At 42.2% G+C, this 19,712-nt stretch overlaps 1 protein-coding gene across 7 annotated transcripts in view; it reads left to right on the top strand.

Moving 5' to 3' along the window:
* Positions 1-6,196: 6,196 nt before the first annotated feature.
* Positions 6,197-19,712, top strand: part of RARB (retinoic acid receptor beta) — a 323,775-nt gene continuing 310,259 nt past the window's right edge. For 2 of the 7 annotated variants that reach the window (XM_026799015.2, XM_026799019.2), the window contains exons 1-2: positions 6,197-6,326; positions 14,875-14,970. The gene's annotated coding sequence lies outside the window, so the exon portion shown is untranslated. Of the gene's footprint in view, positions 6,327-7,021; positions 7,168-14,874; positions 14,971-19,712 lie in introns of those variants that run through there. The other 5 variants (XM_026799028.2, XM_026799032.2, XM_026799023.2 and 2 more) reach the window with 3 other exon arrangements.

Consider the following 19,712-nt stretch of genomic DNA (forward strand, 5'->3'; position numbering starts at 1 on the left):
CACTTCCAGTGATTATTACAGCTTTTTATCTCTTGAGTTTTACAAGAATTCTAACCAGCAACACAAATTTAAACATTGTAAAAACTTCTAGAAAACCAGGAAGCCTACCATCTTCCAAGACTATGAATTTTGTAGATGGACTACAATTATAGAGCAAGAGAGAGTATGCAACTTATGGGCCAGGCACAGTAGCTGGGCATGTGCTATGCTGAAAACTTCAATTTTTTTAAGTTCTCCTCTAGATTCAGTCTTCCATTATTTGGTTGCATCATTGTAACTATTATTACATGTCCTTTTACTATTATGTCCTTCCTTTTTTTTTTTTTTTTAATCCTATGTTTGGCATGCTTGCATTCGACTTGGTATGATTTTTGAAATATTACCCTAGGTCCCTGACATAAAAGTCCTTTGCATCTGGCACCTGTGCAGGAACAGAAGTCTTTGCTAGTTTTTGACAAATAGGAAAGTATCTCAGGAAGCATGAATCCAAAAATAATTTTATCAGAACGGTATTGGATTGTTGAGGGCTGAGTGGTATTACTTAAAAAGATGACACAGAGACCTTTGTAACACAGATTTGTTGTTCTTCTCTGATCAGAACTCTAAGCTTGGATCACTGGTGTGATTTACAGAGTACATCCCCTCCATTACTTGCAGGACAGACACTAGCTCATGCTTGTCTGAAGATGTCTAAAGCTTTGACTTATGGCAGCCATTCGGGTTCCTCTGCCGGAACACGCAGCCTGCAGGACCAGGCTGCCATGCAGTGTTTCACCAGCACATGTGCAACAGTCCCCACTCCTTCATCCCTTGGTGGCTGGGTTCCAAATCCTCTCATGAAGCTCACTTTGCTGTTACATGCTAGCAGCAAGACTCATTTCCACTCATTATTTCTGGTAACGTCTTTCTGCTAGTGCTTTGTAAAGCAGCAGGCAGAGTAATCCTGCGCTCTGTGAATTCTTTACTGACCGTGATGAGCCATAAGGACCTTTGCAAGACTGAAATACTTCACTTCCACAGTCAAATACTTGGGTTCCCTGTTGATTCCAGCCCCTCAAATAACACTGATCTGCTACTAGATTCATAATTTCCACCAAGAGAAGATCTAGTAGAAATCTTGGAGGGATTACACATTATCATAAATGTATAAAACAAATCCAGAAATACCAACACAGCTTGAGTTAGACCTCTGTCTTTCCATAAGTTACATTTTTCTTTTTTCTCCCCTCGAGCTGTTTCTCCTTATTAGCTAAGTACACGAAGTACTTTAGCCAGATCTCCTTATTTACCTCTGTATTTGTAACAATTTTTCTGTCATACACTTTTTCCTTGTAATCAGAGTTCCAGCTCGTTGTCACTCATTATATGCCAAGGTGACATGATTTCGTACAAACTGGTTTCCTTTCTGCAACTTTACATCCTAAGAGACCTTTACAACCTTTTTTTACTCCCACCAAACGCTCCTCCCGTGTTCTTCATATTGTCTTACCATACACTTGCAACCCGATACTCCCTGGCAATCCATCCCGGGGACAACCTCGAAGAGCTGTTCTTTAAACACAATGCACCAAATTATCTCTCCCAATCTTCTCATTACCATTGAAGAGAACGCTCAGGTAACAAATGGGTTAGCTGTTCTAACGCCTTTGCTCTTTGTCTTTTATGCATGCCCTTCTTAAGTCATTACCCAGATAGTAAAGGTGGTTTTACAGTATCAGTTATACTGGCTGGATTTTTCATTAGCTTTATTTTTTACTTCCTTTATCAAGCATCCAGAAATCATGGCACCCATGTGTTGCTTGGTTTAATTCCCAAGGAGATAATAGAAGACCAGATGATACACAGAAGCCTAAAGGAGTCCCAGATGAGTATTTGTAGCTGCAGATGCTCCCATAATCTCAGCTGCCACCATCAGTTATTATTGCATGATGGTCTGAGTGCAGCACAGCTTTATTTTTCATCTCTAAAGGTAAAATATCATCTCTGTAACCTAGTAAACATGGAAGACACAAAATTAATTCTCTAAATTTTGTGCACAGACTCCATATTCCTTCCTGCCAGTATCTTGCAGAAAAAAACCCCAACCAACAACCTATGAATATTGCTAGGGATTGAGTTGTTGTTATTATTAACACTTTGGGATTTTTATCATGTCCTTAGGTAAGTGCTGGCTGTTGCAACAAATGTTCATGTAAGTGTGTCCCACATTTACTGGGATTCTGGATTTCTTGTCTGCTAGCTGGTATTCAAATCCTGAAGGATATTTTTTCTCCCATTCAGTAAAGGAAGCTTTTCATTAAGGAAAGCAATTTTACATTCTGAGTCTCAAGTATTTTGCAGTTTTATACGAGCTGATGTCTCCAGACTATATGAAAACAGATATCTGGGAGGCTCTTTATGTCAGCCTGTTTTAATAGTTGCTGATGCTGACCCTAGTGGATCAGCACATCCTTATGCATGGGCAATTCTGTTTCAGATAGACATCATTGCCTCCGTATAGCCAACAAATATTATCTAGTTCAGGATCCACCTGGGAATCAGAGTCTCTCGCCAAACTTCTTAAGGCCATGACAAGTAACTCAGAGATGAAATTCCTCTAGTTTTTCACTCAGTTAATTAACAGTCTCTCCAAGCATGTGTCTATATGTGAGGCTGGCAATTAACAGCTGCTGCTTTTAATAAGACTTTAATTTCTGCTTTCACATTTGTAAATATACAAATACATCTGCTGTAGTCTTATCCATCATGTATTGACCTTCTCCAACAGATTGTGAAATTCTCTGTGTTAAACTGTTCTTTGACCTTCTTTTCATGAAGGATTTGCTCTTTTTTTGCATAGTTTCCTCGTTACTTCTGAATTTGTATTCTGTACAGAAGTAGTCATGGGATCTCCTGAGCAAAAACTAGGGAAATTGATTATAGACTCCCTAATGTACAGAAGTACAAATTTTCCTGCCTATAGTATAAAGTCCACTTCCTACAGAAGTTTTCAAGGCTGCATCTGGTCACAGGATAGTCTTTGCTGTCTTGGGGGACATTGCTTTGGTCCAGAGCATTTTGAAATATTTTGTTTTGAGGATTAGTTTCCTTTTTTTTTTTAAAACCCCAGATGGCTTTTAAAAAATAATTCTAAGCCATAGGCCTGGGAATTGGCAAATAGTAGAAAAAATGTTAAATAGAATTTGACCAGAAAATCCACTTTGAACACTCTCCCCTCTCTCTATTTTCTTTCTTCTTTACAGTCTAAAGGAAGAGTCTGACTGATCTGTCATGAACTGTAGGGAAAACAGGAGAATCTTGAATAGAATTTATATAAGTATTCAATTCCATCCTATGACAACTTAAGAGGCATAGTCATTTCACTTGAAGATGGGAGACAGGTATGAAAGGATTATCCCGAGTTCTTTTGACGATTTAAGAAAGGCTGCCCTACTTAACGGGATAGTTAGCTTTTCTGCTGCTTGAACTGGGGATACAAAAGAAAAAGAACCCAAGGAAGCCTTAGGAAGCAAGGAATTATGAGGAGTTCCAGTGGAGAGCAGCTAAGAAATCAATAAAATGTTCCAGAAGTTCCTCCAAGCTATGAGAAGAAGGAAACTTCTGAAGAAGACGACCAAGGTCCTAATGTTAAAAATCTGACAGAAGCCCAAAAGACAGCAACATTTACTTCAGACTCTCCTGATCTGTCTACCTGACTTCTTGATGGAAGGGAGAAAAGCGGGAGTGCTTTCTCTGGGAGCACTTGGGAAAGAGTTATACTTGGAGGCACTGAATTAGGCACTGCTGCCATACTTGCCTAACCAGTACTCACCAGCAGAGTTGCTACAGCTCCTATCTGTCCATGGCACAGGGCAGACCAAATCACTGTGCAGTGCTTGGGCGATGGTGGTCACTCCACAGCATTCCTACCATCTCTCTGCAGTTTGGGCTTGCATGACCTCTGCCTCCAGATCTCGATCTCCTTCCTTAGCCGCAAGTGACCACCAGGCAGAAAGGTCTCGCAGGATTCCCTTGGACCAGTGTGCAGGGTGAATGCTGAATCCCAAGCTGCCGTGTGATTAATGGAAGGGCTGACCTCCTGACCTGCAGAAAGGCTTTTAGGAGAGGGTGACCCGCAGAAGGCAGGGTAGATGGCCCAGCTTTGTCAAAGGCTCTGTACCCCAGCACTGAAATAAGCAACGTGGGAAAGGTGGCCTTAGGCATTTTAAATAAGGCAGGGGAACAGTGCTGAAGCTTTGAAACTGATTAAGCAAGTAGAATGCAGAGCTGAGTCACTCTGTATTTGTCTCTCCATGTGCATGTGTACATATATAGATCCATATTTTCGTAAGCGTGTGCGTGTGTTTGAGTGAGGATATGAAAAAAAGAGGCATTCGGTTCCAAAAGCCACTGCAATAACGAATTGTGAGCTGAAGCTGTCACATCATATGAAACAGATCCAGGGGACACATGAAGACACAGTCTCAGATATTTCAAAACTTCTCTTCAGTGTTTTGCTCACATTTGGTAGCATTTAAATCTGATATCCTTTATGTTTTTTTTCTTCCTGAAACCAACTTTACCCTTTTGAAGCAATGTTTGATGAAAATGCAAAAATTCTTGGCTCGCAAAAGAGGTTTTTTTAATCTCCCAGAGTCATATCATGCAGATTCATGCAGTGAAAAAAACCCGCTGATGTTCTTATGAATAAAAGAAGGATTAGGAAGATTAAAACGCACACCACCAGATTCGTTGAAAAAAGGCTCAAGTATATGATATAGCCTTCTGCACATCTTTGCCTTGAGGATCACAGCTGAAACTGTTCTTGTCTTTGCTTTTGGGGACTTCAGAGAGATGCCGGGTCTGGATCCCCCATATTGAGCTTTTCATAAAAGTTGCTGTAAAAAGGACATTGCAAAGAGAATGCTGCTGAGTGAATGATCAAATTTTATTTTATTTATTTATTTTTGTTATTACAGCCAGATGTTGCCTCAGGAAGTCGAAACAAGGAGTCAGGAACTGACAGTTTAATAATTAAATTGGGAAAGTTGGCAGGTCTCCTGCTACTTCCTCTAATACATAGCATCTTTGAATGAAAGTGTGCAGTATCCCAGTGGCACTCCTTCCGAACTGGCTCATCCATTACTGGGTAATGATTTTCCGTCGAGGCAACAGCAGTGCACTGGGCCTATTACACCAGCTACATAAAGTTAAAAAGACATTATGACTAAAGCTTTCACTGTGGCTTTTACCAACATTTCTGCACAAGAGCGCCTAACACTGACATGTGTTTATTAACACTTAATAATGTTTACATAATTCTTCCTTGTGCTCATTACAGCTGTCAAAAATCTGAATTCAGGATGTTTTTGTCTGTTTTAACTCCTGAAGATTTTGTCGTCTCTAAGCTGAGACGATCAGCGGCTGAGAGGATGCTGGAGGCCCAGTCAGTTCCAGTACTGTTGGGACGGAAGGCTTGGAGCCCGTTGCCCATCTGAGCATCATCACACCTTTTCTCCCTCTTTCGGGATTTCTTCCGTAGCAGGAATTCTTAACGTCTCTCACTGCATGCTCTGCTCCCCGTCGACACACACACCTGCAGAAGGCACGGAGAGTCACTGCAGCCGTCAAGGCCAGAGGAGGCACATCGGCAGTGAAGGTGTTACCAACGGGGGCCGCGCCGGGAGTCTGATGGAAGAACAACTATATCCAGAGGCTGCGGGCAGAGCAGTCCAAACGCAGAGCACTCGAGAGGTGAGCGGTCGGCGGGAAGGGGTAAGCCCATCCCGCGCCCCGGTGCCTTGCGCTGGGCAGAAAGAGGGACGGGCGTACGGCTGCTCCCACCGGGGGTGCCCGCGCTCGATCTGGGAAGCGCCTGGCAGCGTCCGGAGAGCAGGGGGCGAGCCCGGGGTGCCGTGTCCCGTCCCACCCGCACCTGCCTCCGGCCGCGGGGCTCCGGGCGGGAAGCGGGCAGGAGGGATCCCGCTATCCCCGGTATCCCCGCAGTCTCGCTGTCCTCGCTGTCCTCGCTGCCCCCACTATCCCCGCTGTCCCCGCTATCCCTTCAGTCCCGCTGTCCCCTCAGTCCTGCTATCCCCGCTATCCCGCTGTCCCCGCTATCCCCGCTATCCCTTCAGTCCCGCTGTCCCCTCAGTGCCGCTCCCGCCTCACGGCCCGCGCGGGCGGGAATCGCCCCGCGCCCCCCAGGCCCCGCGCGCGGCAAGGGGGCGCGCGAGCCTCCGCGGCCCCGCCAGGGGGCGGGGCGGGGCGGGGCGGGGGGTCCGGGGCTGCCGCCGCCGCTCTCGGCGGCACTGGCGGGGCGGCGGCGGGAGCGGGAGGCTGCCGAGGTAACGCGGGGCTGCCGGGGGTCGGGGATGGTTCCTTGCCTGCCGCGTCCGGCGCGGGGAGAGGCGGGAGGGGAGCGGGGCGCGCTGCCGGCTGCGCCCGGGCGGTCCCGGCTGGCGCGGCGCTCCCCCCGCGCCGCCTTCCGCGCCCGTCCGCACTGCCCCCGCAGCAACTCGGAGCGGGTCAGCGCGGGGCACCGGGCGCCTCCTGCCGCTGCCCGGCGGGACGCGCGGTGGCGCGGGCGCTGTTTCGGGCTGCAACCCGTGAGCGCGGTGATGTGGCGGCAGCGCCCGGGCGCTCCGTGCCTTCTCCTCCGCAGACAAAAGCGCGCCCGAGGCGCGTCGGGGCCGGTTTGGGAGCATGGAGCGCCGGGCTGTGCTCGGGACCCTGTCAGCCCGGCACCCCCTCCGCCGCTGCGGCTGCTCTCCTGCTGGGCGGCGTTGGCCTGAATGAACGGCTGTTTTGGCGGAATATTAAAAAAAAACCCAGACCAACCAAACCCCACTAAACTTGATGTTTACTGGTGTGGTTAAACAAGGCAGTGAGTGTCGGCAGCGCTCGCTGTGCGGAGCGGCTCGGCGTGCGGGAGCAGAGCCCGGGGATGTGCGCCCTGTGAGCGGGATTGCTGCGCAGCAGAGCCGCGGTGCCCGCGCTCCCGCCGGCTGCGCGCCTCGCCTCCCGCTGCTCCTGTGCCCCGGTAACTCGGGCAGCGGCCGGGCAGGCGTGCAGGGCGGCTCTCCTGCGCCCTTGGGGCGCGAAAGTTCAGTTTTGCGGCTGCCCTCCTCGCCGGAGGATGTTGTTGGGACGCGGTGGCTGTGCGGCTGGAGCAGGGATTACTTCTGGGTGAGTGAGGCTGGCGGTGTGGGGCTCTGCTGGATCCCTTCTGCTGCCTGCCAGGGAGCGATCCATGGTTAGCAAACCCAATGTGTGCGTGTCACAGGCGTTGATTCAAGAAGGTAATAGGGATGCTCTTCGTGCATTTCTGGTGTTTTCTAGTGGCACGTTGTTGTTTGTATGTAGAGTGACAATTTGGTCGTTTGAATCTGTGGCAGAATTTTGCTGGTTTGGGTAGTGTTGATTTTTTGCCTTTGGCTGAGAAATGCTTTTAATAGCATTTAAGCAAGCTGCGTGTAACAAAATATGAAGGGCTAAATTACTGGCAATAAATGCTGTCTAACTTTATGCTTTGAAGAGAAAGGGGAACAATAGCATGGATTCTGAAAGCAAAGTAGTTAATGGAGCAACACAAAATATTATTGTCCAAGGACTGTGCTAGATCCAAAAGATGCCCACCAGGACAGTAAAGCAAGAGTCCAAGGAAAGGAAATTCACTGAGTCTGCTCTTCGTCTCTTTCTCTTGGAAGAGTTCGCATGAGGAAGTTCAGCAAGCATAGGTTAATTATATATGATGCTAAGGCTGACTCAAGGAATTGGATACCTAGTGCAAAGGCCTGTGCATGTGGGAGAAGCTGATTTAAGGTAAAGTGGTGTCAGTGTAAATTTAGATCAGTTGTGTCATTGTGGTAGAAGTTGCTATGTGGACATCACTTGTTTGTAGTTCTGGTTATGTCATTTGGGAAGAGTTGGAGACAAAACTTAGTAAAAAAACATTGCTCTTAAAATAAGAGCATCAGGAGTTAGTGTGTGCTTTGTTTTTTAACCAAGAAGGCTGGTTTTCATTTGCAATATTAATTAAATCATTCCTTTATGAATAAAGCTCTGGATAGGAGCTTGTTGTGTCAGCATCTGTCTGTGTCTGTTTTAATGATCAGAGAAGGTTTATCCTCAGCTTTTTATGTGGGTCAGCTTCTAGCAAAATATACTTTGCTAGATGAAGGGTTGCAGGATTTGTCCTCCTGTAGTAGTCTCATGGTGTTAGTAAATTGGAGTGCTTCAACCTGGGTTGTCATTATGTTGTGACTAAGTGTGGTTGTGAAAAATCCAAAGTGGCTCCACCGCAGATGGTTGCACTTTGGGTACTTTGCATCTCTTTTGCACCTTCTTGCAGAAGTCTCAGTCCTCTTGCATTTTCAGGCTAATTCACCCTAATAGCATTATGTTACACATGAAAATTGGGTTCTCTCTACGTAGAAAGAGTGGCACCACCAAGGATTGCTTTTTCATTTTCTGCTGAGGTAATTTTGTCTATGTCAGTAGTAAAAGGGATTTATTGATAGAGTTTGTTTTGGGGGTAGTGGGTCTCTAGTGTGGGCGAGGTGTAGAAGGCTCAGTGTTCTCACTTATCCCCGTTTCTGTAGAAAGAAATGAATTATTGCAGCAAATTCCTAACTATGAGTGTCTGTAGGTGTGTACAGTAGGAGTTTGAGCCAGGTGTGCCTGGAAGGGATCATCCATTTTCACACTTCTGTCGATAAGGATATGGTGGGTAGGTAGCATAAACTGAGTTCCTGTTCACTTCTGTGCGTTTCCACATGGAAAATCAGAGTTGCAAGCAGGTTCAACCAGATCTGTGCTAATACTGGTGTTTCACACAAGAAGTACAGGTATTTTCAAGACCAAGATTAGTTTTTCATTACTTTTCGCCCCACGGTGGGATTCTCCTAGTAGGTGATACAAGCAGTGATTAAAAAATCTGCCACTCCTCAGTGGGATGCAATACAAAGTCCAGCCATTGTCATCCAGCTGTTATAAGCAGTTACAAAGTGGATTTTGTTTTGGTGGAAGTTTTTCTAGCCCTTCTCAGCTAGCGGTTATCTTATGCACAAGGCTTTAATATCTTGCCTGGTTTAATAACCTGTTGTTTCAGTAATATTTTGTGGTATTGAACTCTGTAAGTTATCTGCATTAAATCTGTTGTCTTTCAATATCATTGACTCTCTCTTGTTCATCTGTTAGGAGGAGACAGTAGCTATTGAAATTCCCTAAAACAGCTTAGCTGATCTTAATTATAATAATGGAGTCTACTGTGGTGAATATTGCAAGTGCAAACTATTGTTACAGCTTAGGCAAGATGCTGGGGAAATTATGGCCAATATTTTCTTATTTGTAGGTTGTGTTGTAATTAAATATTCAATATTATAGGAGATGGTCTTTGACTCCCAAGACACTGATGAAATGTCTGTTAAATCATATTTCGCCTTCCACAAAGCAATGTGCAGTATTCTGTTTGCTACAGTACTGGGAAATCTTTCAGACTGGAAGAGTCACTGAACTTCTCATTTTCTGTAATCTATAGTTTAGCTTGTATTCAAGGTAGATTGGTGAATGCTGAACATATAGGAAGTACAGACATAAGGCAACAAAATAAGGCCCATTGTGAAAAAGCCAATGAAGTACTGGAAATACAGAAAATTTGTAGAACTATAAAGAATGTGTTTTTTCCTCTTTTTAGGACCTACTCATGTAAGTGAAAGTAAAAAGAACTTAATTTTATTAAATATTTATTTAGTTTGTTGAAGTTATACTTTGTAGGTTTTGGATTTATTTGTTACACCAGCTGAACATTCCTCTACTGTTCACCTCTTTGTTTTGTCCTTACACAGTGAGCTTATTATTTTTAGTTTTGGTCACAGACATATATATTTTTGTAGCACTTTATAACAAGTCTGTAAGGCAATAGACCTTATGTTTCATTTATAACTCTATTTTTCAGCAATTATAGCTAGTCTGCTGCTCAGATCACAATTAAAATTATTTAAGTATAATTAAAATAACACCAATATTACTGAAATGATGAAATGCATATGTGCTCATTCAGTTTTTCTTTTCACTAGGTTTTTTGAGGTTATTTTTAGTTTTAATAAAGAGTGCAAGCTGTTGCTAATTAGCATGGCACTCTGGAAGTGGTCTCTACATAACCTGAATGGAGAGGATAGGATGAAAGGAGGGGAGAAAACCCCAACCTGGAGATGTATAAGTGCCAGTTGTGGAGGCATTAAAAAGCTTTGCACATAGAGTGGGTTTTGTTCTTTTTCTTACATAGATGATGGCAAAACCTTTCCAGGTCATGTGGAAACTTCAGAGCTGAGTTCTGTGCCAGTGTGTGTTCGTGCCCCTCTCTGGAGGGACACTGGTTTCTCTTTTACCTCTCATGCAGTGCTGCTACAACTTGTCCCCTGTGTCTGCCTGGAGGAGGGCACCTGGGGCTGGGTGCTCCTGCTGTTCCAGAGCTGCAGCAGGCTCACTGCTGAGGTGCCATCACCATTTGACAGCTCTGGCGTGTTTGCCATGGCTTTTCCATCATGAATGCAGAATATTGCAGACACTGCTGTTTGCTACTGTTCTTAAATTGCTGAAGGTCATGTGTGCAGTATGGGGCATGTGTGTAATATACACAATTCTGTCAACAGTACGCACAAATGAGTATACAGGTGTGTTTGTCTGTATAAATAGTTTCACAGCTATTTTTCAGTGTTAATACATGTTATGTTCTTGGGTGGAACTGCTGCATCTGCTAAGGGTACAGGTTTTGAACTTGCACAGCTTAATCTTAAGATCTAGGATTGCTGATTGTTGGAGTGTTTGGCAGTCATGATTTCAGAGGTTTTAGGTCTTATCTAGGCAGATATGAAAAGCTTCTCCCTGTGGCAGCAATATGTAGCCAAGTAATAGATGACAAGCTCTAAATAAATAATAAATAAAATCTTTATTAAATCCATTCTTGCATATGGGGAACATCCTATGAAGTTGTATGGAAAACTGACTTCCTTGGGTCTCTGGATGAAACCTGATTCATGCCCTGTGAGGGCAGGCTTTGTGCTGCCATGCATGGAATTGTGCTCTCAGTAACTCAGGGTAACAGATCTTTTTCTTATGTATCCTTTTTCTTGTATCTGTTTTGACCTATGTCTAGATTCTCTGCAAATGCTTTGGAATTAACAGGGTCAAGTGAGGGTGGGTATTGCTCATTTCATCCAAGTAATGCAGTGCACCCTATCTCAAAATAAAGATTAGAAACTGTTTTTCTTTGAGAGGGTATTCTAACCCATGGAATTGGTGCATGCAGATATTTTAGCATTAGGTACTATTGGAAATATTAATGAAAATTGTAAAAGCAATTAATAAAAAAATCCTGCTCTTTAAAGCAGGAACTTCTATTAAGGGTTCAAAGAAAAGTCAAAGGAAGTTACACATCACATGTCTTTTATTTTTCTGGGGTCAACTGCAGGAAGCTGTATAGCTACATTCTAAACCACATTAAACTTCTTTTAAATGTTGATTTTTTTTTTCTTTGTACTCTTAAAAAAGTGCTGTTCCAGAGTGTGTTTAGGTGATCTGAGATGCCACTCTGTGCATCTTCTTATCAAATCCTTTATGCTTGCTGTTCCTCTGAGGTTGTCCTCAGAACTTTGTTTGGGATCAGAAAGTAAGGTACCAATTGTCCTGTCTGTGTTAGGAGACCTGTAAAGTAATGTTGCATGATGCAGGTGAGATATGTGAAAGGCTTTGTTACATTTTCATAAATAATTTAAAGAGTTTTAATCTGGAGCAGCCACCTTGTTTCAGCTGGTGTCTGGAGTACACATCATACAGGGAGATGCTGAGGGATCTGGGTTTTTCCAGCCTGGAGATTAGAAGATGAAGGTGAATTTTTGCCTTCCATTTCCTAATAGTCTGTTTTGGAACAGAGAACAGTGCTCTTCTCTGAGGTGTGCAGAGCAAGGGTGAGGAGCAGTTGTCACATATAGAAACAGAGCAATTCTGACTGGGCATAAGGAAAAAGAATTAACAATCAGAATAGTTAAACTCTGACCAGAGGTCTGTGAAGGTTGTGAGATTTGACCTTGGAGATTTAGAAACATGACTGGACAAGACTCTGATCAACTTGTTCTAACTTTGAGATCAGCACTGCTTTGACTGGGAATTGGAGGACATGGCCTCTAGAGGTCCTTTTCAGCCTAAATTATTCTGATTCTGTGAGAAGATTTCCTGCAGAGAAAATAAGTATTGTAAAAGTTATTCTAAATAGTCTTTTAAATTATATTCCTAGGACAAAAGAACTGTTTCTGGGATCAGAGAAGCCCTTTGTGTAGTGCTCATGGCCAAGCTAATTTTGAATAAAAATGGATAAAGAACACCTGCAAAGGAGCAAGTTTAAACTGTGGGGCAAAGTGCTGCTGCTGCCCTGACTAGTCACAGTCTTGCTGCTGTGTGTTGAGAATAACTCTGAAAAATAAATGTGACACAGGTCAAGTGGTAGTCTTTGCTGGACTTGGCTGTGGGTACTGTTGGTGAGTTCTTCACAAGTCTGGGAAGGTATATAACATACTAAATTTGATAACTCTTATACTTTGATAAAGAAATATTGGGTTGTTGTTTTTTTTTTCCTGACAGAATGGCTATTGAAACTCTCTAAGATTGATTGTTCACATGTCCTTTGTTCCTGATGTGATGAGAGTACTCTCTATTGATGGGTTGCTCACTCTTGTTAGTTGTGGCATCATGTTTGACTGTTTGTTTTTTGAGTCATTTCTCAGAGCTAACTTGGTGCAAAGGTGGGCAAAATGCCAGCACTACTTGTCTCAGGCATCTGTGTGAGGTCTTAGTGATGTCACCAGAAATCCCCATAGATTTGGCCTTCAGACTTCAATTTGTCCTTGAGTTAGAGATGACCAAAGAATGTGTGATACGTGAATTATCATCCTGCCAGCGTTATTCATTCAAAAGGTATCTCACTGAAATAACATGAACTTTGTATATTGATGTCTATATGTTCAAAGTGGAAAATTCTGTAGTGGAGAACAAGCTGTATTTGTTATCCCATACCCATGTGTGAGACATAAGTCTGTGTATGTTGCAGACATGATACATTCCTCCCTTCTCTCCACAAATAAGCAACAGTAACTCCCCTGCTCTTCCCCCAAACAGATATGTTTGGTTTTTTTTTTTTTTTGCAATTGACATTAAATGTGTTTTCCCAGTGGTTGAGCTAGATGTGTTAGCTGTGGCTCAGGCTAAAGACTCCTGTTCAGCTGTTGAGAAAGTCTGTCAGAGACAGTCTCTGTCTAATCAGCAGCAGGGTGAGTTGATGTTATCAATCTAGGCTGCTGCATTTTCTCTGGAGGCCAGATTGAGAGCAGCCTTTCTGCAGAGGTACAGGGGCTTGTATAAAAGCTTGAATGATTGCTGTCAGTGTTCTGTGGGATGCACAGACTTCAGTGGCTTTTCTCTCCAGGGGCTGCCTACCTGTGCAGGCCATGGGATGGCACTTGAGGAGGCACATTAAGGAAAGCAAACTGTTGCTCAGAAGGAGATGTGTTATCTTGTGCTATCTTGTACTCCCTACAGGAAAGGGAAACTGCAGCTCTTTGCTCTGTCCCTTACCTTCCTTTTGCTTTTGTCCTTAATATTCTTAACTCTATATATTTTATTATTTTTTTTAGCATTGAGTTTCAAACTTTTTGTCTCTAAGTCAGACTTCCAAAAGGACCTGAGAAGGACTTAATCAAGAAATATTAGCATGGAATCCCTTTTACCTGCTCTGTGTATTTAAATCATACTCAGAATGTGTTTTCCTCTATTGTACAAAGATTAAAGGAAAAGATGATTCCTTTAATTTTCAAATGAAAGGTGGAATACATGCCTTCTTAAGGAAGCATAAGAAAAAGGTTAAATATCACTAGATTCAGATGAGAAATCTGGGAGCAACTCTGTTGATTCTAACAATATTGCGTTACAGAAACAAAATATATACAAATCAGGCTGGATGTTTTGGTTGTGTTTTACAATGAATTTTAGCAACATTAAGTGTGTATCTTAGATTTGGAGTATTTTCTTATTTGAGAAGCTGGTAGAGAAGTGTTTTCAGAGTAATACTATGAGAACTAAGGCCTAGACAGGCAGAACCCTTTGTTAGTTCAACACTCATTGTTTTGTACTGCTGCTGATATAGAGGGAAAAATTTGTCTTTTGTGGCTGCAGGTTCTTCACTCTGGTAGCATTTGAGACCAGGAAATTCTCTGCTGAAGATGATGCAGAGTACAGAGCAATTTCTTCTTCATTTTTCTTTCTTTTCCCCTTTTGACTATGGTCTTATCCTGCTTTTCTTGTTGGGCAGGAATGGTTTGTGAGAAAGAGTGCCCAGTTGGATCAAAAGGATTGGTAGAGGTCATGTGCTGAAATTTCATCTCCCTTTTTCAAAAAGAGGGTAGAATATTCTTGTGTGGATGGTTCAGCTGCAAAGGTGTTCCAGCTTTTTCCAAAGTTGAGCTGAGTAAACAGGGAGAAGTTGATTAAATATGCTTGGTGTTAATGTAAACATGGTTGGCTGCCCCTGGAATTCCCTTTGGTGCTCGCAGGGAATTTTGGCAGGGGCAACAGTTTCTTCCTTGAGATGGAATTGAGGTCAGTGTTGCAATTGATAGGGGTGGGAAAAGGAAGAAAGGAAGCATGAAACAAACCTGAGACACCACATTTGGAGATTTTACTGAAGCAACGCTCTGGTTTTGATTTCTCATTTATGGATATTTGAGATACTGTTAAGATTTTCTCTGATTTTGCTCTGAGTATCATGGTTCTAGTGGTGACTATGTTTGCCTCATTCCTTCAGAACATCATTTTTGTAACAGTTCTTTCCCTGTATTCTTCCAGGATATCAAACTGGCTTAGGTCCACGAAGACTGTGCTGGTGTCAAGGTGCTTCTGACTTGCCTCCAGGTCTCAGGAGGAAAGGTACAGTTAACAGGGGTAAGTTAAAATCCACTCTCAGAACCCCCTGAAGGAAAAGAAGACTTTAATTAGTGCCCTCTCCTTTGCATGGCAGTCTGGTACATTTCTTCCTTGTGAGTTGCTTGGTCCATGACAGCAGGATATCAGTGACAGAGAAAGGCAAATCCAAAAAGTGGAGTCACTTTGAAATTCTAGTGCAAAGTTAAATGAATAGAGCACTTACAGGGCAAATACTGATGCAGGCTCTATGTGTCAGGAAAGGACTTTGAAAGTGAAAAGTGCCCCCCCCGTTGGTTTGTTCTCCTTTTAACTGATCTCTTTGAAAATCTACTTGGAACCACAGTTGAGCTACCATGATAAAATATGATTTTGGTAGATAAAGTTGAAATAATATACACATCTAGCAATTGCTAGTGTTGCTGGAAATAATAAGTGCATGTTGTAACAAACACAGATTCCCATTTCTTGTTCCATCCTAAGGGCAAAGTACCCTTGGTGCAAAGCCCAGGGGACCTATATAGTCATTAACAGATGGAGGGGGACATTAATCTTCTACCCACAAATCTGCCCCAGCACATAAAGCAGGGAGCGTCTGTTGTGAGGAGTGCTGGAGGTTGTATTAAACATGATAGTGCAGTTTATAATCACAGTGCCAGCCACTCTTTCTATACATTGCTATGTTTTCTCGTTACTCTGTGCCTCTGGATTTCGCTTTTTCTATCTATGTACAATAGAGCGTGGCAGTGTTTCTGCTTTTTGAGATTCTGGCACAATTTTCTTCCAACACTCTTAAAATCTTTCTTCTACTGTAAGTACTTGAGTATGTTAGGATACACTTTAAGTGCTTTTTTGTGCACAGGGAGAAATGTATCCTTTTTGTTTGTCATTCAGTCTCTCTCATTTGGCAGTCAGCAAAGAGAGAGGCATGGTTAATGAGGTATCTCAGCATCACATTTTTATGGGAGCATAGTTAAGGTTAGGAGTATGTCCAGTCTCCAAACTGCCTAGTGAGCATTCTGTATTTGGAAACAAATGCCAGCTGGCAGTGGTTAAGGAGTGCATGCTTATTCTGCTCATGGATAGCCAAAACATGCTCCCTGCTGTGTGCTTTTGGCAGCTTTGCACTGGCAATATGTCTCAAATGCCAGTTGTATGTCCTCTTTTCCTCCTCCTAAGTGTATCCCATAAGGCATGATTTAGCCTAAATAAAATGTGCCTCTGTTAGACTTGGTAATGTATGGAAAGAAACAGACCACTTATTTTTGAAAATCAAAGTCTTTCTGAAACACCTGTAGTACATTTCTACAGGGGAAATAAAAAAAATCATAGATTGATGTGTTTTCCTTGGTGGCAAATTTGCCTTAAATTTCTGAAGGTCTGATTTTTGTGACATCAATTCTTAGGCACACTGTGCTGAAAATTTTGTGTAATTTGTTCTCAGTGAGAACTGGTTGGAATTCCAGACCTCAAGTTTAGTTTATATTCTATTTAGTTTTTATTTACATATAAAGCATATTAAGTTTATTTGTAGTTATAACTGTACTTATCTGGTCATTGTATTAATTATATTGGTGGTCAAATTAACTGCATTATTTTGTGGTCTGAGCATAAGTATCACCTCTTAACCTTTCTTTTTATTTGTTGAATAATTTCAAGTCAATGGACATCTAAAGTGGTATATTTTATTGAAAAGATACCTTACATGTAGGCAGACTGACTCGTACAATCAAGTGTTTCAAATCAGAGGATAGTTTGGGTTGGAAGGGACCTTTAAAGGTGTGTTAGTTGTGCTTAGTTGAATTATGTGAAGCAGTTCATGAATTGTGGTGCATTGGATACAAATGCTTAAGAATCTGAAGGTAAATAAATTCAGTCTGCATTTCTTTATATTTTTTTTTCAGTGACAGTATAAAATGTAAAAAAAAGCATGGTTTGACAAAAAGGCAAAACACCGAAGATGTTCAATGCAATACTCACACAACTGTATTTAGAGTTAAGTCAACTGTATTTAGGGTACAGTGAGCAAGCTGTGCTTAGAACTTGGCTTTAGAAATATCTACATGTTTAAGCTTTGTATTGCTTTTTCTTCAAGAGAATTGAAGCAGCCTGATACCACTGTCATGTAACTTTCTCCCTCTCTCTGGCAAGAAGAACTCAATTCACTTTTTCTCTACAGTTAATCTAAAATAGTACAGGTTTCCTTGTAAGTACTTTGTCCCATCCATCAACCAGCCAAATCCTGAATATCCAAGGAGCATGGGCATCTTTATCTTGGTACTTGAATGGTTTCATTGTTGTCTGTGCTACAGTGGAGTTGGGAGTCAAATCTTGCTGTGATCTGTGTTGATGAAGCACCACTGCACATTGGTTAACTGTATTCATGTTCTAAAAAAATCCTTGGGTATGACGTGCAAAAAAGGTATTTTAGAAAGTAGGTTGCAAAATCAAACCCTCAGAAGTTGTGAAATGTCAGATTTATGTTATTTTCTTCTGTGCCTGTAATTGATGCAGGAATATAGATCTTGCAGCTTTAATTTCACCACATCCTAATTGGATAACTCTTATGTTAAAAAAATGTGTGGCATGGTTGTGGTACTTTGTAAATAGAACAGTACCATTTATGTAGGAGAGAAAAGAGTATTCACAGAAGAATGATTATAGAATTTGGTGCTAAGTTATTATGTACGTGTAGAAGATAAACAGAATTGGTTCAAAAGAATTTAAATTCCACGTCAGCTAAATATATTTGCATTATATAAACTTAATGTGTAACATAACTGTTTTCACTGAAGTTTCTCCATTTATGCTGGTGTTGAATTCTGCCTCTAGTCAAAAAGAACTTTTAGGAAAAGTTCTGCCAACACAGTTTTTTGTCTTGGAACAGATTTGAGGCTTGCCAGCAGTGTTATTTCTTCTGAATTGCAGGAGCAGCTCTAGTTACATGCCAAAATATGGTGTTATTTTTAAACTGAAAAATAAATGAAACCTTTGTAGAAATGGAAACTTTGTTGAATGCCAAATTCTGGCCACGTCACTCCCATTGGAACCACTAGGACCAGTTTTTGCAGTCTGCACTGTCTTTATAGCATTAAGAGTTATTTCACAATGTGGGAAGTACTGGAAGAAATGAGTGTAAGAAAAGCCGGAAATCTGCCAAGGTCCATGTCTTTTTTAAAAAAAGACAACCTACTTGCTGAGATATGTTTTATGCAGATCTCAAATTTAAGCAGGTTTCAGTTATGGCCAGTCACCTTCCATTTCAAAAGTGTCATTCTATAGAGAAGAGGCAGAGTGAAAATTTTTAATACTTAAATATTTTAAAAATAATAATACTTTATGATTTTGGTCTGTTTTCCTAATGTAGGAAATGATGTCCTATGATCTTGGAGACTCTGTCTATGAAGCTTCTTTCCTTCCCCTTTTTCTTAATTTTTAAAGTGTTTGTCCGATGTCCGAAGCAGAATTTTCAGGTTAGTTTCAGTAAGATAGGGGTTAAAACAGGGGTTGGGAGGGAGATACAGTATTCAAAAAGTGATTGGTTTGCTCCCAGACTGTCTTCCTCACACAGTAACCCTGGTAAAAAAGGCCCAGGTGTTTTGCCTCTAGCAGTGTGAAAGCACTCAAATCCGTTGAGAGGTTTGAGAAGAGGCTCTTGTGATTTTGGACAGTTGTTGACTTTCAGCTTGTGTGAAAAGAATAAGCAGGTCTGTTATCTCACCATTCTGTGGAATAAAAAGGAGGCAAAAATTTGTGTTATTAATCCGGAAGACTTCCCGAATGTGTTGCATCTGGAGTCTGAACTTGGTCTTGTGCTGAAGTCTTCAGAGCAGTTGTAGAGGTAAGTATAACCATAAGCTGACCTCTGTAAGTGTGATGAATGCTAAAGGGGAAAGCAGGTGCCATTCTAGCATTTTGATGGCATATTCAGCCAGGTAGTACAGATTAGCCAAAAGTGTACCAAGACCTGAAATGTTCACTCGTTCTGGCAGCTGAGCAGTTGTTGTGGCTGCGTCACCAGGCAGCTGTGGTTCTTCTGTCAGTGGCTGAAGGATATCATATTGCCTAGCACAGCTCTGTGCTCTTGACACTAATGTGTTTGTAGGTCAGTGCAGCTGGGCAGTGTGCTGGCACTCAGGGTTTTATTGCCACTTCTCAAGGATGACTTGTGAAGAGCATTATTAGCGGTGTACCTACTTGGGAATTGCATAGGATTACATATTCATGTGTAGGATCACAACAGTGGCTGCTGTGATCATCTGCCCTTCCAAACCTTCCAGCTCTTTTTTTGGTATTGAACTTTTCATTCAGCAGAGCCAAAGCTCTTACTTGAGGAATTGAATTCACCTTGGGTGGTGCATAGTCCTACTTAGACTGGAAAATGGGCATGATGAATTTATGTTCTGAGCAGAGACAGCCCTGTGGCTGAGATGGCAGGTTTTAAACTCTTGCTTTGTACATTTACACTGCTTTTGCCATGGACTGGTAGTACTGCTTGTACTTGCAGTAGCGTAATATTTTTTACTTTTATCTCAATTCATAAGGTGGTTCTTCATTTTGTACCTAAAGGGAATTAATAATAGTCTTCTGTAGGCTTTCTGGCAGGGCATGAGCAGCCCTAGGGAGCTTTGACTGTAGTAATCTCATTGACAGAAGATGTAACTTGCCATAAATTGGATTTCTTCTTTCTGAACCTTGAAATGACCTATGAGTTTTAGAAATAAATGAAGATTCAGGGTGTCGAAAGGCAGTTAGAGACTAAG

The sequence above is a fragment of the Zonotrichia albicollis genome, chromosome 1 (genome assembly GCF_047830755.1).
Source record: "Zonotrichia albicollis isolate bZonAlb1 chromosome 1, bZonAlb1.hap1, whole genome shotgun sequence".
Lineage (NCBI taxonomy): Eukaryota > Metazoa > Chordata > Aves > Passeriformes > Passerellidae > Zonotrichia > Zonotrichia albicollis.